At 41.7% G+C, this 23406-nt stretch overlaps 2 long non-coding RNA genes across 3 annotated transcripts in view; both read right to left on the bottom strand.

Moving 5' to 3' along the window:
* The window catches only part of LOC126922503 (uncharacterized), a 77496-nt gene that overhangs the window by 53683 nt on the left and 407 nt on the right, over positions 1 to 23406 (bottom strand). The window lies entirely within an intron of this gene.
* LOC126922504 (uncharacterized) lies at positions 6377 to 23325 on the bottom strand. Its single transcript, XR_007712817.1, has 2 exons — positions 17978 to 23325; positions 6377 to 6523 (listed from the first exon to the last, which is right to left on the bottom strand). It is a non-coding gene; the product is annotated as an uncharacterized LOC126922504 (long non-coding RNA).

Below are 23406 nucleotides of genomic sequence, written 5' to 3'. Positions count from 1 at the left end.
ACTTTGTTGTACTTTTAGGCAGTAAAGAATTTCAATCCTTTGCCATATAGATTAAGATGAAAGATTCAAGCGAAGATTAATTTGCGAAGGGAATATTAAAATCGAAAGCTTTCGATATTTTACTAGAACATAAGGATTAACGATTACTAGGAAATTATCGCTCCTGCATTGCTCATTTCTTTTTCCTAGAAATCCACGAATCCGGATTTCCTCGCCGATGGAAAAAACGAAAGGGAGGAATTGATCGTGTCACAAGGCAAGCTAGAGCATCGTCACACTCGGTTGTCTCGACAGGGGGTGAAGTTCAGTCCGCGAGGACACCGAGATGAATTGCGGAACGAAGTCGAGAGCGTGGTGCAGCTACAAAGTAGGAGAGAAAGCGAAAGAAGGACGAGACTATGCGGCAGGACAATGCGAAAGAAAGAGAGAGAGCCAGCAGAGCGAGATATAAAGGTATTCAGGGTGGCGAAGGTAGCGGCGGCGGCGGCCACATCAAAGCGTCCACCGACTGCTGGGCTTTGGCTTCGACTTTCCGCGCGTGTTCCTGCTTGCGTGTGCGTGCGTTCATGCACGCGCTCACGGCTCTCTCGTGAGAGATCGAGCCGCGGAGACTGGCTGGGCTTCGACGGAGCTTCGATTCCGGTCGAACCGGTGCGCTCTGTTGGCCGCGTGCGTGCGATCTCCGCTTGTATGCTACTCGTGTCTGTATACTTATACACGTACGTATAGCCTTTCGATACAAGCGCGTTCCTCGTGCATTCGTCGTCGATGCGCTCGCTACATGGAAAGGATAATGTCGCAGCATCCTTCCGAACACCGTGGAACGACCGTGTCGCCGCGTCTCCGCGCCACCGTCTCCATGGAACGTTTCCTTTTTTTCCTTCCTCTTCCTTTTCTTTTTCTTCTTCTTCTCTTCTTCTTGTTTCCTCTTAGACCAGAAGATCGAGCGAAGTCTCACGACTCACGAGCCGAGACACATCCAGGAAGGAGAACGCATTCAGCCGAAACACAATGAATCCGAACGAAATATTCTTGGTATTTTTAGCCATCGCGTCCTCGTTGGCTCTTAGCGATGATTCTGTAACGAGTCGAAAATCGTCGCGCGGTGAAATTATGCGCAATCCCGCGGCCATCGCTGTCACATCAGTGAATATTGAACACGCGGTTGGAAAAAGCGGTCGGCCTGAAAAATATTTTGACAGCGTGATTTCTACGGTTGTCAACGGGTATCAGGAAGTACGCGCTCGCGCGCTCGCCAGAGACCGCCATGGGATAATACATTGAAGCACGGCTAATTTGAATCTCAGGCGAATTGAAAGGCACCGTGTGTCGCGCTACGTGTCAAAAAGATTACGGTAACGCGCGCCCAGGGAAGTCGTAACAATAGTAATTTACGGTAATAACTCATCCGCGTATAGAAACACTTCAAATAATGCCAACCGTGGCCGCATGGTTGTTGAGAATCCTAGAATTTCCGTGGCACACTAAGAGCACCGCAATGCCACCAGAAGCGTCGCATTTTCTACCCTGGTAACGATTAATGACAGGATAAACTCATCAAACTGCCACACTCTTTTATTTATAATTAACACCGTCTTATCGTTTTGCTATCTTACAAAAACGTTCGTTCTCCACGGAGTACATAATTTCATATTATGTACTATATACAAATATTATATGGCGCCTTGTTAAATTACTTAATTCCTATCATTATTGAAACCAATCATTTTATATTAATTTGCAATTATAATTTCACTCGTGTATCGTAAACATCAGACAAATTTATTACAATTAAATTTACATTTGCTAAGTATAACTCAGTCGATTAAATAGAAATTGGATAAGGAAAGTGCAAACAAAGGTAAATTCCATCAGTCTTACAGTAAACATTGAAGAAAAAATATAGAAATTTACTCGACTCCGCAGGAACGTGCGCCTATCGTTAATTTACCGAAACGTGGAGAAAGGATAGTCAAAGAAGCGAAGCTGAAAAATGAGTAAAAAGATATTGGAGAAGGTCTCGTGGATAGAGATTGACGAAGAGGACACGATCCTGACCACCACGCTGGGTTACTCCCGATCGTAAAGTAACCGAGGCGCAGAAACCCGACGAAACGTGCAATTGAAGCGTCGAGCGAGCGTGATTACCGTCATCAGCGAAGTTCAAATACCGGTGTAAACGCTTCGCACTTTCGACTCCCTTGGATATGCGATTGTGCGAGATCGTGAACGGCTCTACACTTTGATCGGGGACCCGTATTACGAGGAATCGTTCGCAACGTTGGTGTCAAGAGGAAAGAAGAGAAATTGAAATCGCTCCAAAGTATAAAATCATTTGCTGTGTCTCGTCGATGAACCTCGTGAATTCCTACATAGGCATAGGTTGTTCAACGAACCATCTTGGGAACCGGACTAATACTTCTCAATATATATTGCATCGATGAGTTCGATGCGGGAAAAACAGGTTTTATTGCATGGCGTTATCGAAATTCTAAATTCAAGATTGCATGTTGCGCCGGCGAACAAGCGTTTTCGCTCTGTACGTGTTGGTTTAACAAGGATAACGTAATGGATCCGTTAAGAGCGTGGCGATCAACTTAAACGCCGCTCTAAATTACACGAGTTAATTTTTCAGTTACTCTGCTATAACAGCGGCACGATAAGTAATAACGGTAGAAGTGTAAAAGAACCGTTCATTTGCTAAATAGAAGACATTATTGTTTTTCATTTTCTTACTCTTTTTAGTGTAATCGACATCCATCAAGTGGTGATTTTCTATATGTATGTATATTTATTCGATATTACAGTATTTTCTTGTTAAATTATCGATGCACGAAGTGGCTGCTCGTTTGCTCTTCTATCATTAGTTAATCGAGTTTTCAACACGTCGGAATATTTGCTGATATTTTTCGGTACTTGGTAAAGGCTTATCCACAATTTGCGATACTGCCTCTGCCATCTGTCAGCAGGTTGATTAACTTTGCGTTTTAGACGTGCATCGTGGCGTCCTCTGAAAGATTCCCTCTGAAACGCTTCGCTACCAATGGTGGGAAAATTATTGGCCACGTCGTGCTTCAGACTATTTTCAACAACTTTGTTCCAGCAATTTCTTAAGCACCTTAGTACTTATGACTTTTGATAAAGCACGAAAAAGATTTCTTCCATAACAATGTTTTACAGGAAAATCCAATTGAAAAGGAGTTTTCGAGGAGAAGCTATATAAGATATAAGCTTCTTCGCGATCTGTCCGGTAGTTCATCACCTAATTAAGCGAGATTCTATCTTATATGTATGTATGTACATAATTAACGAACCCAATGACCACGAAGTAACGGTATATCCTCGACGCACTTCGAATTTCATCGGACAAGGTTATAATATTAAATTTTATCTCGGCCTATGTGCTATTTACCGTAGGATCGAATTATCGAAAGAAAGTCAATTACTCGACTCGATCTATGATTCGAAACGATCGGCCTAAGTGTCCATTATTCACTTACAATCAGCCACTTGCTCTCGTTCAAACGATTCACACGAGTCACGCAATTAGCGTTTGTAAGCTGTTTAATAATATAACGGTCAATTTGTCACGATTAGCTACCGTAATGATAGCTTCCGTGGATAATTTATTGTTAATTATTCCCGGAACGGTTGCAGGTACATATATCCAACGTACGTCCATCAGGTGCCGACAACTAAATTGACAACTAATGGAAATATTGCACGTGCCCATAATCAGAGGAAAAATTATCCCACCGTCGCGCTGGTGCTAAAGCCTCGGCTGTACTTAAATTTCCCCTCCTACCACACCGGTACATCGTAACAACAACTCTACCTGATATTATGTAGTAATTAGGTTATCTCCGCGATCGGCAGTAGCAATTTGCTGCCAGCGTTAATTGTAGTAAAATTTAGTGGCCCCGGAATGGAAAAATTGTAGTCTTTAATGCGAGGCGCCGCTACAGATTCCATCTCTCCGCGAGCGACTGACAATCTTAAAACATACAAAATCATGCTGTAACAATGTATATATAAAGTAGCTTGGCCGATTTTATCTGGCAACTAGTAAAATCGTTTAATCTCTCGATCAAAGGTGATGCAATTTCATAGCGCTCTAACAGCTACGATATAAAATGTATAGACCGGATGATATTTCACCCTGATATTCATACTAAATTAACCACAGTCATTAACGCGGGTAATTAAAATAAAAACGTAGATAATACGATCTCATATGTAAACAACATATAAAAATATATATAAAATGAAGAACTTCGTTCGTTCATTTTCTTGTATTTATTCCATTATATTATGGTAGCTTCGTGAAGCGACTTACTCGGCCAGTCGTCTTTTATGCTCACGGATTTTCAACGGCAGTTCACCTTGAAAAGTACCACCCATGCGATTCTTTAAGGCTCGTGCAGCACCGTGGCTCACTATGCCGCGTCATGACGGCCAAAAAAAACAGGAACTGGCATTACACGAGGTGCGCATAAAGTTCCATGAATTATCGCGTGGCTCGACGTGCCCCGAGAGTGCGGGACTTACGTGTTCGGGGAAGCAATGCTCCTGGTATGGCCGCAAGATGGGCTAGAGTTGCCGATCTAACCTATACTTACCGTCACTGAGATAATCTAGCGCTGGTCTAACCCACTGTAATCCGAGCGCCGGCAAAGTCGTGTCGAGGGCTCCTCGATCTTCTCTTCCTATTCCTTCTCGCTAAGTGTGCGTCTAGCACGTGTATTGAAAAAAATTTCGCCAACTAGAATTTTCATATCGGCAACTGATTCAACCGAATTCAATCTGTACTCGTCAAATTTGCCAAACTCCTTGAAGTTTAAGTTTTGTTTTCTCACGGATATTTTTGATCGCATTTTCTGATGTAGACTTTCTCGATAACTTTCTTCGGGTATGATGCATTTCCGCAATCATTTGGTCGCGTTTAATGGGCCAGTCTCAAGAGTATTTGAAGTTTGTATATTAGGGACACCCTGTAGAGAACTGGCAGTGACCTGCACGGGGTCCGTAGGCCGTGGGTGGTGTGGTATCTTATGGGTGAGGACGGCTCGGCCAATGGGAATCAAACGTGGGTGGTTGTAGTAGTCTGAGTTTTCTCAACGGCCTTACCTTTGCGTGGGTGTAGGTTGCACGGCTTGCAGGATGCACCATCTTTCAAAATGGTGGCCATGCCCCCCGTGTCTCGCGGTTCGGTATGGCCGTCGTTCCTCAAATTCGCGACAGTGTAAAATACGAAAGTAATCGATAAATTATTTCCACGTGTAATGTAACACGTTGCGTTCGTGGGAGAAAATTGGTTTCCAAGAAGCAATATGGAATCAAGCCACTATATATGTGGTCTCAACCGACGATTTGCCAACGAGACCTGTTTACGATGTGAAAATGGGAAAATATATTCTCCGACTGCGAATGCAGCCGAACGAGTAATATTCCATTCCGGGAAACACGACGGCGTTATTACCAAGCTATCGATTATTGATTTTTCTGGCGTGAAGCGAAAATTACAATGACTATGGACGCAACAATGGAGTCGGTACATGAAGACATCAGTCACGAGCACTCAGCACTCGCGTGCGATCATATTGTTTCACGCCATACACCTATATACATTGTAAAACGCGTGGTACTTACAAAATAAAATTCACCCTTCTAGGCACAAATTGACGTTCAGCAAGTTAAATCGTAAACATCCACCTTAGAATATGGCTAGTTCATGTTGATCGCAAAATTGAACTGCGTGAATAATAATTTATACATATATGTACTCGCTTCCGTGGATATCAGCCTGTATCAGCTAATTTGTTTACTTTATTATCACGAGCCTGACAATTGTCGTGATCATATGGTGAGTACGTATCTCTCATATATCTTACGCGCTATTCGCACACGATCGATTAATTCGATCGGTTGGGAAACCAAATAAATCATCGATCGCCGACGAATAGAAAATTTGGATGAATAACTAGAAATCGGTAATTAAATGTGATCATCCTGAATCGACATTGCTGGGTGGCCACCCCGTAGCGAAATATTTCAACCAGGCTGAAACTGGTTTCCAGGAATTTTTTCGAATTTTAATTGTACCTTATACGTATCACAGGTAGGCACAGAATCAGGGTTCGTTATAGATAGACTCCCTATCTAGTGCGATCATGATGTAATAGGTTCGCGGTGCAGTGTGTAATGGGCGTGCCAAGATTAGACTAGATTGCCGTTATTCAGCGTTCGCGGCCAAATTTTTTGTCCAGTATTCATCACATTTTCTGTGCCTTTTCCGTTTTTCGAATATGTAAACTAGAAGAACCGGAAAAGACAACCTCGGAAAAATCTTCCAGTCGATAATGATAAACATCGTAGGTACGAGAAAAAGGTAGAGATATACACGTTTATTATTAGATAAATTCAAAAACATCGAATCAATACGGCTATCATTTCCTCTTGGTTCGTCGTCAGATCCTGAAGAACGCCATCAAGAACGCGTCATGAGCTCACGAATGACGAACACCTGAAACAGAAGGAACAATATCAGGCAAGTTCTAACGGTGATCTTATGAAACTGAGTGACCGTAGGCGCGCGTGCACGCTATTTTCATGCGCGCACGAAAAGGAAAAAATGTTACTTCTAATTTTCAATTCTATATTTTACCGCAGACTATCAAGCCAACGGCGAATTGTAATTTATCTAATCTCGATCTACACCGACACACGCTCGCTACGGTACACGTATCCGCAAGTTTATTCATACACCATCTTTGTATACCATAGCACGCCGACAGACCCGTCGGTGGAAATCTGAAAGTTCGCGGTACCACCGCATCGAAAGGAGTATTAGAATCGGTAGACGTAGAATGGTCGTGACTAGCGGTGCTATCGATGGAACGTCCTGTAGAAGGTTGCCAACACTTCGACGTTCCCAGGCAAGGTCTTCGCCATGACGGTTCCTTGGAAACAATTACGCCTCCTGGCTTATAATAATGAACCGTTCTTCTGGAATCCTAGATATATTTATATACGTATAATGCACACATACAGGGGCGAGCTTTTCTCGAGAATATGTGCAGCAAGTGCGTGCTACGAGGATGGATAGGCTCGTAAATCTATTGGTAAAATGCATCTCTCGTTTTCGCATCCTGATTTTTTTTCATTTCATTTTTTTTCATATTTTTTTTGGTACCCCAAGGCCCACTAGTTTCGAGATTTATCGCCTAACGTCAAAACAAAAAAGCAATTCGATCTAGAATGGACTTGAATGAAATTTTAGGGCTTCGGACTTTCTGAAAGATTTGTGAAATAGATTTCTGAAAGCCTGATGTTATTTTTTTATATTATCAACTTATCTTCTAATCCGCACTAACTGGCTTTTTCGAAACAATCAAAGTTTTAGACAAAATGCTATCATAGGTGTATCGCATTACGATAAGAAGAATCGTCGCCTTTTAAGAATAATGAAATTAATTCGCTGTGGATGAAACACATGACAAGATACATTTCCTGTGTTTTATGGAAAAGCAATTACAAAATTCAATATATCGTTAATTTTTCATTTGATTTTGGGGCTGAATATGTATTTTTGTTACTTTCTTAAACATTTCGAAAATATTAATAGTATTGCTCGTGCATACTAAAATTGAATTACTCACATAACCAAAGTAAGATTACTCGTTTTTTATGAAACAACGTGAATTGATTATTTATTTCTAGAAGACATATCTTCGAATTTATCAAGTCTTCCCTCTTATAATTATTTCATATCAAAACATTTGTTTAACTACCACGTAACGTAATGTTAGAAACTAAAATATATGGACCTTATTATATTTCTTCCGTGTGCTTTTCAATCGCTAGGGTTCTACAGTCCTGGAACAGAACTTTACCAACCGCAGTCTGTCGTTCAAACGCAAAATCGCATTGTATAAACGTATTACGGAAAATATCGACCGTCATTTCTCGTCAACAACCCGGAACAATCAGCGTTTGAAAACAAGCACGCGATCAATGATAACGGACTAAAACCAGCCTAACGCTAACTCTTAGCATTTTTCATACAACATAAAATTTTTATTTTTGTATTCTAACTATAACTTGAGAAAGATGAAAATTATCTCATACGATACTATATAAAATAATCTGTTTTTCTTGTTCCATACTCCCACGCCATCTTGAATAACCACAAAGATAGCGAAACGGTTGAAGAAATCCATACACCACGCGGGTCGAACTTTTCTTACGCAGGATCTGTAATAACCCAATAAATCAGAGTAGTCTGCCGGTGCAATTACGTCCCATGGTTGGAACTCGCAGAACCCAACCCTTCTCGTAAATATTGCCCTCCACAACGGAGCAGTATCTTTTCTGGCCTGCTTTTTCTTTTCTCTTGGGCCTTTTTTCTCGCTGCTCTCACGACCCCGGCGCAACCAGAGGAACTTCACGTACCCCGTTCGCCAGGGTTGTCGATGATGTCTGTCTTCCTCCTCTCCCAACCCTCCCTTCCCTCCTTAACCTCTTCGAATCCCCATGTTTCCTTCATTTCGGCGCGGTCTTTTTTTCGCCGTCCAAAGAGCCCAGGCGCATAGTGCAACCATGGGAACCAGCGAGTAGAGAGTTAGACTTTGGGGGGTTTAATTGCCACCGAGCGATCTGTTAATTCCTAAGTGTCAGCTTGAGAAAGCAGGCTGAGAAAGAAATACGAAGGCATGCAATAAAAGAGCGATTCCGTGGCCCCTGCCCCCCTGCCCGACCACGAATGTACTCGTGAAACGCGTCCGCGTATTCTGTTGCGCATGATGGATTACGAAAATGTCCGACGACGAGTAAGATACATCAGGCAACACCTCGTATCTAAGTGGAAAATGCAATAAATATCGAGCGTTATCTGGCCAACCTGTTACCACACGAGTAAATGAAGATCGACAACGTGGCGCTCGCATGTCTATAACTGATGGTATAACGTCGGTTAAGTGACCAAAATTACAGAGTCATTACACTGCATTGTGACATTTATTACCTTCGGATAATACCGTGTCATTTAACTGCCAATATTACCGTGCATCTTCTTTAGCGTCTCGCTACGTTAACTAACGATTTATCGTGTACCAATATTGGCCGCCGCCTAACGAGAGAAAGATACGCCGATTTGATACGCGTTGCGCATTTTCATCATACGCACGATGACTTTGTGCTAGGTAAGTAAGCGCATCATCGTTGGTTGGTTAAGTACACAAAGGATAAAGATTATATTCAACCTTTCGAAACGTGTATTTTCCATCGAGACTCGCTAGCAGCAAGATTTTCGTAAACCTAAATGTTGCGCCGTCGAAACCGACAAACGAGATACAATCGAATGGAATCGCTAAAAGTACGCGCATCATCAATGCCGGTCAACCTAACCTCAAATCATACTGCGTACGCCTTCGCTTTTGCACGCGGAAAATAAAACGAGTGGCAGTCGACATCGAAATTATACGTATAGATGGCATTGATGTATAGCCGAGCGGGTTTTGATAGACCGGACGGCCCTCGCAGCCGAGTATAATCGCGCCGCAGCGCATCGTTTTCTCGCCGTGTCGGAGAGGTCCTCCATTTTGAGCCTGGACTCGGTAACCTCGGCGTCATGGTCATAAAAGTGGTTGATCATCAGCGATGTTATTCTATCGAGTCTTCATAGATGAATTTCATCCCTTCGTGCGTCGTTAGTATCATCACTTATAACTCCTTACTTCGTCCTTCATCGATAAAAGTATATAAATATGATATACAGACAAGTGTGAATACAGACACAATTAAAGATACATTTCTAAAAAATATTTGGTAACATGAAAAGGATCTAAATTTTAATTTTATAACAAAAAAGGTGAATAACCGTTACGGTAATTATATATGGACAAGCGTTTCACGCTTAATTTGTCTACGAAGTGGTTCCAATTAGTTAATAATTTAGTACTTCAATTATTGATATAGTAAAGGGGCTGAACGATACCCGAAAGTATTTCGTGTTGGCGTGCCTAATGTCAGGTAACATCGCAACGGGTAACTCCGTGGAGGAACTTCGGCCTCGGGATATAAATCTTCCGCCGACAGATGCGCCGCCCTCAACGTTCACCATCGACCAACCAACCGACCAGAATTTCCGAGGGTAACGCCCTGAAAAACCAGACTCGCCTTGGATGCCCATTGCATTTGCATGTCATTTCGTAAGCGATTACACCCATCTCAAATCCGCCGTAACACGTTCAAAGTACGCACAGCCTGTACCGCGTACGAAGATTTTGTGTCACCTATTTTTCCGCATTCTATTAGATACTGAATAATTCTTCGATAAATATCGTTCTCCATATGTTTATGTACTTCTACAAAGTAAGTTTTCAATGAAATCTCAACTTGAAATCGTAAAAGTAGTATCTGTTCTCATCCTTTGAGATCGCGTGTTACCTAGACGTGTACGAACCCACAAGGGAGGAAAAGTTGAATGTATGTAGACAGTAGCGTGCGTATTACGTGGGGATACTTTAGCGCATAACGCGAACAGACGTTGCCTGGATAATTTTTCTGTATCACGGAGTACACGTGCATCGCAGCAGCTCTGTTGTCACGAATGAGAAAGGAACGAAGTCTCAGCTCAACCGCAGGGAATTCACGAATCACGCGATCTAACTTCGTTCCGGGGTTAATCTCCTCTAACACTTGCGATAATTTCATTAGTCTCATTGGAGAAGACACGGCGTGAATTTCTAAGAGATTTCACAAAGGAAACACAGGATATCCTTCATTATGTTCACGCGGTATTATATTTTATCAAAGAAGCGTCAAATTCTCTTTTTTATAGTTCTTTATGATACAAAACACGAAGAATCATGTCCACCTTAACGATTGCTATTCCATACAATCATTCCCTAATAGAAAATCTCTCTTCCTGCTCGATCCTTCAACCCTGTCAGTATACTTATAGCCAAGCCACGATTAATGAATATTCAAGAGGCGAACGAGCTCGATCTTTCTTTCTCGAGTAGGCCTTAACTTACGTGTACTGCCCGATTTTTCATTATACCATTCTGTCCGAGATAAAACACGGACGTACAGCTTCCTGGCGTCATAATTCTCTCTTCCCCTCGTCGAGGCTATGCTACTTTTTCATCGATCCATGATTTACACACGCTATTACGTTTTCATACTCGTGCCTTTGTACTTCTTTGATATTTTACATTTCGGCGACCGTGTTCGATCGTTTGCTTTCTATTTTCCTGCCGTGTTAAACGGCACAACTTAATAAAATAAATCAACGAGGACATTTTTAAATCGCTGAAAGTAAATCTTCGCACATAGAGCGAGCTTCTGGGTGACAGGAACGAATTTTCTTCGGCTGATCACCATTTTATTTCTGCTGGTTTGTATGCGGTCGCGGAATTTTCGTGCGGCGGACGATCGTTCAACGGCAGCTTAAGGTCCAGCGTCGGCTTGGAGGTCGTGCATCACCAGAGTCTGGCAGGATAATAGCTCCCTCCTTCGAGAAGTCTTATTGCCGGACCATGCGCCAAGTGATTGATAGGCACCGAACTATAGAGCCGGCCAACGTGATATTTCGAGACCTTACGCGCTCGGGAAACCAGTCGAGATTCATTGCATAGAAACGCACGCGGCCTCGCGACTCCTTCTACATGCGGAAATTTGCGTGAGAAATCAACCACGTTCAAACTAACTCGGTACTTTCCTCAATTAGAAGCATGAAGTTCCGCTTTAAAGCGTAATGGAAAAATTTGCATGTCGTTGCCTCATTCATAAATGTAAGCTGTCTATGGTGATGATTTTCTAACGTAGACCAGGTCTCAGCCTGAGTATAGAAACTAAGGAAGAGCAAGTAGTGATTTTCTTGCTAAGAGAAATTTGTCTTTTAGTAAGTAACATGGTAGAACGATTCTTTTGTTTTTAACAAGAAGCAGAAGACATGGGGCGATGGGGGGAAGACACGAACGTGAGATATCAAAGTCAAGTGCAATTGCGGTAAAAGTACGTAATTCAACGCTTCTGAAAGAAAATATTCACTTTGAGAAGAAAGAATATGAGGTGGAAAGCATATAATATTAGGTGGATTGGTCAGCTGGTACCTTATTTCATTCTGTACGCCAGGTGGAGCCACGCAACAGACTGTGAATACCACAGACATTTCGCATATCATTATGAAAATTGTATTCGAAAGGTGTAACTTCAGAATGCAATGACGAATTATTATGCATATGCGAGAAACGTACCAATGGTACCTAATACGTGATTCAAAGGACAAAAAGGGAGAAAACTGAAATCAAAGAAAACTACCATCTATTCTTTATGACAAAAAGGTAAATTCTACGAATTATCTATTTATAAAGTTTCGAAGATCTTTGTCTCTATTTTCTGATCTAAATTGATAAAATATCTGTACAGTGTTCAAATTTGAACTAAAATTTGCGTCAGTTAGTTATCACTGCTATTTCAAGCTGGCACGCGTATCGACCTGGGTGTAGGTGTAGTTTCTAAAGCTAGAAGCTATCGCCGGAAACCATTCTTCCACCAACCGCCCTCTCGGTACCCTTTCCGGTGCGGAGACTGTAAATCTTTTCCAGCACGCCAACCGACACGAGGTCCGCCCGAGTCCTCGAAACTGCCCTATTTTCATCGTTCTATCGTCCCTCGCCCTTTCTACTATCCAAGTGCTTTAGATCGTAACAACGATCAGTGAAAGGTTAGCAGATACCGCGAAGAACTACGCCCTTCGAACGAAACCAAGGTGTTCTTGTCAGTCTAGGGTAAACTATACCGTGGTTAGACCGTTTCGGTTGGGCAGTTATGAATATATTATTTGGTTTCGCTTTCGCTTCGATGGAACGGTTAATGCTAGGTATCACGTACCGCGAAGGGTATTTCTAATTACACACAAGACCGAGACGGCGTGTCTTACACTCTAATCGCGAAAGTTCACTGAACACTGTTCACTTAATCTAACACCTACGATCGTAATTACAAGTATTTAATACACGGAAGGAGTATTCATTTTACGTTCAAAAGAACGAATTCGGCCTTTCTATGATGAAAATTCGTCTCTAACGGTTTTCTCTTGACTCTCATTACCACTCAACTTCCTTCCATCGTGATTGCATCGGTGGTATCCGATCTGCGGTCACGGAAATAACCATGCATCAACCCTTCACGGCGAATTGGTCGCATGCCTTGCGGTCGTGCAGTTCGCGAGAAAGCATACAACCCAGAAAACCGAAACGTGCCGGATCGATTTGTGTCTGACGCCAGACGCCATATAATAGATCGGTTCGTATATATACACCGAAAGTCTCATTCCATCGAGTTCGCCCCTACTACTCTTTGTCTCCTGTTTCTTTAGGGGTTTACGTGGACGTTTGGGTCGCGATGCCTCGCGGTGGCTCTCGCGCGCCTCTTGGCCCGGAGGGGCCCCGAAAACCTAACCTCAAAACGCACACGGATAATTGGGGATAATGTCGGGGTTGCCGGGGCCCCGTAATTGCACGAGGCCAGGCCCTTTCGAGACTTCCCTTCTTTCCCCATCCCCGAATGCCCCCCTCAACAGTTCCTCGTTCTTCGCCACGCTGGGCCCTTGCGCTAGCTGTCTGTCCATCCGTCCGTTCTGCTACGTCCGTCTGTCGACCGCTTTCGCAGAACCCGATAGTACCTAATTCGTCGGTTTGTTTCGTGCTGCCGTGTTATTACGCGGTCCTGGCTCGTGTAGCTGGCTTATGCGATCCGCTCTCCATCCATGATCCACCGCGAAAAAGACAGCCGGCTGTGACCTCGAAAATGGACCTCTGAGACACTCACGGTTCGAGCATCGCGTTGACCTAACTGCCTCGAGCATCCTTCTTCGTTCTAACGTGTTAAGTTTTACAGCTTGGTATCTAGATACGATAGTTGCTTGGAGAAATGGTCCATAGGAATAATCTATGACGCGGTAAATCTTCCGCATCGAAGGACTGTTTTGGAAAGAAGGGAGGATTGAATTGTTATATTATAGTTGTATCTCTGAATTAGATTTTACGAAGAATTTGAATTTAGTTCCTGGTACTTATGATTACTTTGGACATATCGCCAGGCGTGAAAGATTTGTACTACCGTGTTGAAGTAGAATGTTTCACGATTGAATAAAGTGTGCCGAGGAATAAAAAGTTCCCGCGTGCGCAATTGTCGAATCGATAACATAATTATTACACCGAAGCATAGTATCTATTGTTTTGTCATGATTAGTGTATGGTGCCAAGATTATACTCAACAACCTCGAATTACGTTGTTCCCATCAGATCAAGTTTGATACAATTATCCAATCCGCGAACAAGACGAGGGTAAACATTAAACCTCCTCTATTCTCACACAGAACTACCATCGACACGTCTACAATGTAATCTATTAGCGAGGAAAAATTTTAAACTTGCGCCACTTGCAGATTTGATTAGTCGTTTCAATTCCAGTATCCGTGGCGCAAGAGTAGAGAAAGCGTGAAATGTCAGACATTGGAAAGAGAAACGAAACCATTTGAACTTTGGAATTAAACAATTTTCAACATAGAATATAAATGTGGAGAAAATGACATTGCATCGGCATTTATCAAAGAGTGGAGGATATAGCATACCAGAAGCTATTGCAAGACTGATCTATAATATTACTTAATAGGTAAAGTTACAAATTAGCAGATAAGCAATTAGCTGGAACTTCCGGTGGGCTTGGACAAATATATGACAGAGATGGACGCTGCGGCTCGTAAAATTCTTTAGTAATTAAAGACTTGAAAGAGCGCAGAGCGTGTCTCGTTCACGTCGAACGGCGGATCAATGTCCTTAAGGAAAGAAATTGGTTGGGAGTAGCTACGAAACATCGTGAGATACGAAACAGTTTGATAAATCTGCATGTAGATGAGGCTTCTAGATTAAAAATTTTATGAAGTTAATAATTTATTCCAAGAATTCAACCCAGCAAATTAGTATCATAATTCTAAAAATTGTCTGCATTGCTTGATGCATTTAATAAACTGAATTTCTTGAGTTGCGAATCGTTCTTTTTATTATTCTATTCGTGATGCGGTTATACCGATTATTCGATCGAAATTTTGATCGAGGAGGACAAAATCCTAGAAAGCTGAATGCGTCTTCCGTGAAGTGGGACACATCGGCACATTTAGGCTATCATTATCCACATCTGCCGCGGCTGTCCCACGAGATAGAACAGAGTCTGTAATTACCGACGTCTTAAACGATGTATGTTCTACCATTCTTACATCTCGGTCTTTGTTTCCACAGCTTGGGGTCATCGTATCGTCATTAGTGCCTCTCTTACTGGTCTAATTCAAAGGTGCCCATTTGCACGAATGTTTCCTCAAGAATTACCAAATGTTCCTTCTGATTTCCTAGAAGTGGAACATCAAGATATCCTACTGACTTTACTAGATGAATAATTTACTTCGTTCTTTCCTTCTATTCTTTCCACGTTAAATTCGTTGTAGAAATGAAAGAGAACTAACTTCACGGTAGCTTCTAGCCGTCGGATAAGTACAAGAACTGCGTTGGATTGCGAATATTTCGATGCGACGCGACGATGTTGAAGGAGGTTCGAAGAAGAAGCTACCGACGCACACTAAACGATTTTTGGAAGAAGCGTCCTTGTGGGTGATGAAGGCCACATTTCTGAGACACAATGAAATCAAAAGGTGGAAGGATCGATTCGCCTGCGGGTATATCAAAAACCGTGGATGGGTTCTGGTACATCGATCGTGAACGGGAGTCCGTTCGATAACTAGGAGGATCTTATCTCGAGGGCTCCCAGTTTCGACGGTCCTCGTACCTCGAACTCTTAAAAGATGTACCCTCGAGGGGCGATCGTGCTTTGAGGGCGCCGCATCGCGCCAACCACGCCTTCTCCACCGTTATTTACCTCCGTCCTTTTCGCCCTTGCAGTTTTATTGCCTCTTTCTTCCCCTTTTTCAACGTTGGTCCAGCAAGCCCGGGAGCGATAGATATCGTCGGCATCAATAAGGATCCGACGGCTTTAACAATTCCACGATCCGCTCGAGGAACCGCAAGAAACAGAAAATCCGTTTCCACTTAGCGAATCTACAAGTTCTGTACCAGGTAAAACATTATTCTGCGATGCTAGCTGCAAGTTTACAATCGTAGATTGAAGAACATTCTTTCTAAATAACACGACAGAAAAGAATTTTGAAGAAACCTCGTTAAGGAATATTTGGATAAATTAATCTGTTTATTTAAATAACAGTAACCGCCAGTCCTGGGTACAAAATGTGTTCGAAACATGTTTCGTTGAGAAGACCAACGACAATTAGATAAATAAAGAAACAAGTGTTTTATGCACAAAGTGAGCAGCATTGTGTGCACGTGCAAGCATGTAGTTTTCAAGGAGTATAAATCTCCCGTGACAGTGATGCCTGGCCAGCGGCATGTTGGAGGAGTAGAGGAATTTATCTGAAGGATAAAGCAAAACGAAGAATATTTTTTTGCGCAGTAGTTAATGGTTAGAATATAAATCGCGTATGTTAATATTTTACCATCTATCAATTAATATATACCATTAATTATTTTGAGATATTTATTAATAATATTGCTTCCATCCAAATTTCATTTTTCGCAAGAAAAGTTACTATATCAAACTTAGACATCGAATCAAAGATTTGTCCATACGACTTTTCCCTGACGTGATTCATAACTTAAATATCTTGCGGTATTTTATCGTTTTTCTTATAAGAAAATCATTGTACTAATAGAAGAAAATCCAATATCTTGATGAGATCATCGTTTTCAACGAATCTTCTACTTCAACACGAACTTCTGTTCACTTACATATCACTATTCAGAATTCCTCGGGGGAAAGAATTGTGTGCACCAAAATGGCGGCCATTCACAATCACACTATGCATTTTAATACATGGTGTATCACTTATATGAGAAATTAGTGTCAAGATAGTAAAGATACACAATTTTTCGAAAACACTAGAAGCTACACTTTGACATATGCACTGTCATCGTTAACTGTCACTTTTATACATGAAAAATGAAAAATAGAAAGTATTGGCAACGTGGAGTTCGAGGAAACCTTAGTCAAGGTCAGCAAAATGGCGGCGATATAAATGACTCTTGATAGATCGAAAGGGGGACACTGAGTTATTCGTCTCGGAACCAAAACAACGTGGATTTAGATGGAAATAAGGTGACAAAGGGAACAGAACCCGCTGATCCATAGTCCAGAGCGGAGCACACAAGACAGGCAGGTGTAACGCGTAGCGGCAGTAGACACCAACTGATCTCACATAACAACGGCCGATAAAATTGTTGCGTTTCCACCAAAAATTATCCTCTTTTTTTCCCTCGCGGTATAAAAAGTACAAAATTGTGGTAATTTAGCCCCCACCGCCGTGGCGGCGATGCTCCACTCGCTGGCCACAGGGAGGAGAGAGGCAATGAGCGAACAAGAGCGTAAAAGGCAGATAGAAGAAGTAACAGAGAAAGAGACGAAGATAGAAAATGTTAGAGACAGAAAGGGAAGAAGAGGGGCGGGAAAAGAGGAAAGTAAAACGGGGGCCTTTTGCCCGTGAATACGCCGCACTAACAACATGGAACAATTATGGTTCAATATAACTGACGCTAATAACAATAGCTGAGGCGGCTTCACACGATCAGCGTATCTTTTTCTCTCCTAAAAAAATATATTGTGAAACATATTTTAAAAACGTATATCGTATTTTTAACGTAGCCAGCGTGTGCGACATATCATATATGAAATATTACATGCAAACGTTTAATGTACGATACAGTTGTATCAAATGAAGCAATTCGCAGTACGTATGTAAGCCTGTAAAAGTAATCGTGGTTTATGCATCATGACATCGTTATCGCGTGCACGCTGAATCGTTATGGCTAAAAAAGCTGTCGGTTTATCAGAAAAAGTACAATACACTTACCAACATGAAATTTTCTGCGAACTGTTATCCATAACCTGGCGTAGATTCGAAAACACAAAATCACTTTGACACACGTCGAAAGGAATCTTACAAATGATGTTCGATTTCGCTAGCACGGCAACTCTTGCCCTGTACTGCTGCTCGTGTGAACTCACCCAATGCTTAAGCCACCGAGAAGGGGCATACTATGAAATTAGTATAATCACGATCAAAATTACTCGCACCAGGCAGTGCTGGAACCACCAACCGCCGGTCAAATAACCCGCTCCGCCATCGCCAATCAGCGATCGCGAGTTGGCGGCCATCTTGCGCGATACAGCATGCGCATCAGCAGCCACAAATTACCGCAAAAGTGGATAATCTTTGCTCACGTGGTGCGTACTATTCCAGCAAGATGTATGTGTCCTTTGCTCGATCGTTCCGTTCCAAAAAGTAAAAACAATTTTGGCTAATAACGCTATCGAATTTTACATTGACTTCGACATTCTAGATAACACTATCTTTTATATATTGCACTCCCGATACGATACGATATATATATATATTTGCACATGAAATAGAAATAGATATGTCCAAGCTAAGATAAGATAACGGTCTTAATTCCGAATAAGGTACAAATGTCAGTTCTTTCCATTTAAATGGTAATCCGTTCTATTAAGTTTCCTTTGAATCTTCTGTACTTAGCATTGCATAGCACGGCTGCATTATTCTGTCGCATTCAGAGAACTCTTTCCTTTCCGTGTTCAGTGCACGAAAAAAAGAAACTGCACGCAAGCCGAGACCGCGAAACGTAATCGCGCTTCGGAGTCTCTCACGCAGGCTGGTACAAGGTTGTCGTCTTCCATTTATGGCGCAACCATGCACCATGTAATTATAAGAACAAAATATTTAGACTGCACTAACACGCTGCTGTAAAAGCGATTCTTCATGCGCGCGGTAAAATAACGGCAGCATTCACATAGATCTGTTCCAAATTTCTAATTAGACTTCGTTGTTTATCTTCGTTAACACTGGGAATCTTTTCCACTGAAATTAGTTAATAACTTTAATACACTCTAATGTGGCTGTAATTTACTATGAGCCGTTAGCCGATCCGGTGAATGACACTTAGATAGTTTAAACACCGTTGCATATTTTCCTTACTTAGCTCGTCATAAACTAATTAGCGACATCTGATAAGCCCGAACATTTTTCTCCGGCGTCGCCCACGTTGATATATTCTACATATACACGATATGTACATGGATGCAATTGGGTAGGTGTATATCCATCTTAATGCACACGCCTCACCCGTAGGGGGTTCTCGAAGCGCCGTGTTACGTTTCGTTGCGTCACGTGAACTGGCCCCCTGATTATAGTCGTTAATTATCGGTGGTTGCGGCTAAAGGAAATTAGAGGATTCGAGGTCGCTACTCCTCTCCTGTGGTAAGAATAAAAATAAAACCACCACTGATCTCTTACGCTTTACATAAAGAAAACGACGAACAAGAACGAGTTGATATTCGCAAACGTAAGAGAAGGAGCTAGAACCACATATTTCATTTGTAATTATCATAATACCAATATTATCGACGTTACAGTCAAATCACAAATGCTCGCATCTTGTATTTCTCATAGGCTTTAAAGCATTATATGACCTTATTTCTTAAAATTTAGTTAGAATCATAGAGCATACGGATTACTGATAACCATCGAGATTTGCATTGCTAAAAGGAGATAAAAAGGAAACCGCAGATAGGGAGGAAGGGCGTAACATAGGAGATTCCTGCCAGTCCTTCCGCCGTTTTTCGAGACGTATACTATCTGCTACACCTGGGGCACGAATACGAATTAGGACCAAGTCGCAACAGGATCGAGTCCCGCCGATTTCGAGTATGCTGGCGCCTTAGGCAACGATAAGTTGCTGCAGTGGGTCTAGCCACTGCTCTGCCCTCTGTAATTATACCGTACACAACCGAACGTTGTCTTGCTCTTTCTTTCTGGCGTTACTTTCTCCTTCGTTTTCCACCATTCCTCGTCTTCACTGGATGCTTCTTATTGTTGAACGCGTGTTTCGCCGACCATGGTCCTGCCGGGGGCCAAAGTTGCGTTCGAGCAGCCGTCTTCGAGACTCCGCTCTTCCGTTCCACCCTCCTCGTTTCGTTTGCTTTGTTCTACTTACTACATTGCTCTTTTATTGTTTAGTAATGATCGCTCCGTTCGGTCCGTCACTTTTTCACAGACAGTCCACGATTTACACGATTCAAGAGCGAATAAAGAGGATCGTTGCCGGCTACAAGCATCGAAATTATTTATTTACCTTATCGATGCGCGATTAATACGAATCTTCAATTAATGATCCGTTCCTGTTAAATGCATGGTTACGCATATTGTCGATCAAATATTGTCGCTACTCTGGATCTTGAGCAGACGCGTTATTTGCATCTTCGATGCCCGAAGCATCAGTTGCTTCTGTGGATATTTGTACAACGATAATTGGTTCAGGAGCAGCGATCCGTTCGCGCGATCACTTCAATATATATCTAGATACACATCTTGAACAGTGTTTCGCGGCGTGATCGTAATTTCGTATCGCGATTTAATATTCGAGAAAAAAGCAGGTCGTCTGTGGTTGGTTGCCGTCGGACGAGCCACGTTCCACGGCAAGTTTTCTTATCCCTACTTTCCACAGTATTTATCTTATAAATTACAATCTGCATGCATTACAGTTTCTTATATTTTGTTGGTCAAAAGTGATCATAACTATGCACACTTCGATAACAACAGAAAAAGAGAGAAGTTGCGAAGGAATATCGTACGCCAGGCTGATCCGTTTACCGGTTTGCCCAAATAAAATTGTTAGTTATTGCGAATCTTTGTAATGGTCTAGGGCCCGTGGCAGCCTTGATAAATTGTAGTAATCTTAGATAAACACCATGACTCATATGACAGGACATCATCGATGAACATAACGTTGGTGCATCAGTCTTGGACGCTGAGACTGTGTTACGTACGCTATTTGCTTATAAACGTGCGTGAATATCTTCTATATAAGTGTATAGAAATGCATCAGCGTCTGAAATAAGTCAGTGTACCACGATTTTCCAGCTATGTACGCTCACTGACTGCGAGATTTATGGTTTGTTACGTAACAACGTCTCTCTGGTAAATTTAGTTTCGTATACACGGTATATATAATCATTTCACACACTAGTGAACGCACATTATCCGAGACACTCGATAGCAGATAATGCACACCGTATATAGAAGACAGTGATATACTGCCTGTTAACACGAATCTGAGGCCCCATTAAATAATTAAACAAGCCGAAACATATCGATTTTATATGTCTTTGCATTTTTATATATTTAATTCCAATACAAAGTAAATTTGTAATATTCTTTTAAAAAATATTCTCTTAATAGGACATTATAGTTAACCATGTATTTTACGTTTCTTCTTATTACATTACTCTTATATTTCATGCACTCGTTTCAATTAATTTATAAAATAAATCGATTATAGCATCGTTACTGACACAACGAGAAACTTCAGAAATATCGTCAGCCTAATGGTGGCCATTTTTAAGCGAGAGAAAAGAATTGTGACCACCAACTTCATATAATATGCAAACAGTACGTCCATCATGACGAACAATACACGAGAAGGTTTCGATCGCCGAAGGCTTGCGTGCAAGATACCTGGCCGATCAGACGTAGAGTGTTAGAAGCAGGCGTGATACCGCTTTTTGCGGGTTAACCGACGACGATACCACGGCATGCTAACGGTCATGCGATACACTAGGTCACGCATACAAAAAAGAATTGCATACATATGCAATATTTTTGCATTCATACCCATTGTTCGATGCAACGACTTCAAAACTATGAAGTAGATATCTCCTCCTCTGCTCGTCTACTCTTCTTGAGCTTCGTATCTGACGATAGAAACAACTGCAATTTGATAGAAAGTTCTTCTAGATTGCGGTGAACCATTGGGGTGCGATGGCAATCCACTTTACTCGTCACACCTCGTACACCATACCAGACATTGATTTTGCATTATCGTTACCAGTTAACCGAACCGATTGGTTCCCTTTTCCTCCGTGTTCACGTAGATACACGAGATATCTTGATATATAGATGGTCACGTATAGATGCTTGTCCACAATGATGACGTGTTAGTGTTTGTATTTGTACGAAGGGAGCAAGCTTCGGCGCGAAAGGGTGCAGCACGCAAAGTCGAGGGTGGCGGCAACCGCAATATTAGATTAATGGCGGATGTACTTCACTTTCGGTGCCATATCGTTTCCCGACGTAGATTTCGTCGGAAATTAAACTTCTCGAGTAGCATCGTCCATCAGTCATACAAATTGAAAATTGCCTTTAATTATTTAGTGTTCCTATAGATCGCATATATGGCACGTTTGCAATGTTATATTTTGTTATTTGTGTAAGAATTAATTCAAGAACACTCCAACACAGTCGTTTTATCTCGCATCTAAGATCACCACGATACAAGATGCAGATGCTTGGGCTAAATTTTAAGAGATCCACACTGTACCCGCGACAACGTATCGTCGCATAGCATAAAGAAACATAAATCAATGTGCAAAAAGTAAAAAGTTATAGCCACCGAGACGTCGAGGCAACGTCTTTGCTTGAACAAGCGGCAGCACCGGGATGGCCTCGAGGGCTGAACGAGGTGGAAGAGCAGAATGGGAGATCCCGAGCCTTGATCGTGATAAGATGCAGCGGCGTCGTCGGTTGACAAAGGGTCGTAGGAACGCCCCCTCAGATCCGACGTGCAACCGCTTGCGGGGGCGTACATATTAAAATTGGCCCCCCACCTCTAACCCTGTATCAACCATTCGCCAATCTTGTTTATTACTGGCACGTACAATCACGTTACCAGAAAATATGATCCCTTTTACCGAAAACTCTAACCTCTGTTGTACTCACCAGCTCGTATCTTTATGCCGTAACTTTGTTGAACATCATTTCTTAACATCATATTCGCAAGACATATTGTCGTTCATAAAATGTGTGTGCGATCTTCAATGTGTATTATATTGTATTTATTTATTATGTTCGAGTATTTTGCTCCATTCCATATTTTTATACTAATGGTTCCGTATTTTTATGCATTTATATATCTTTCCTATAGTAATACTAAATAATGTAACGTATATCCTATATAAATAGTTCGCAATATTATGTATTAAACTATTTGCCACAGCGTATAACCTATAATGCGTTAGAAAATTTCTATTTCTTTAAAACATTCTTTAAAACAATAACATTCACTAAAATGATACTGACAACCTTTGTTGAAAACAATGCTAATTCGATAAGGAAACATGAATACAGATAAATATAAATACGAATATTCAAAATACCAAGAATATGTTTCTTATACATACATATACATATATTATATATATTCATTA

Source organism: Bombus affinis, chromosome 12 (assembly GCF_024516045.1).
Source record: "Bombus affinis isolate iyBomAffi1 chromosome 12, iyBomAffi1.2, whole genome shotgun sequence".
NCBI classification, from domain to species: Eukaryota; Metazoa; Arthropoda; class Insecta; order Hymenoptera; family Apidae; genus Bombus; species Bombus affinis.
Note: the sequence above shows the minus strand (reverse complement) of the source record. Positions and strands in the feature narration are given on the sequence as shown.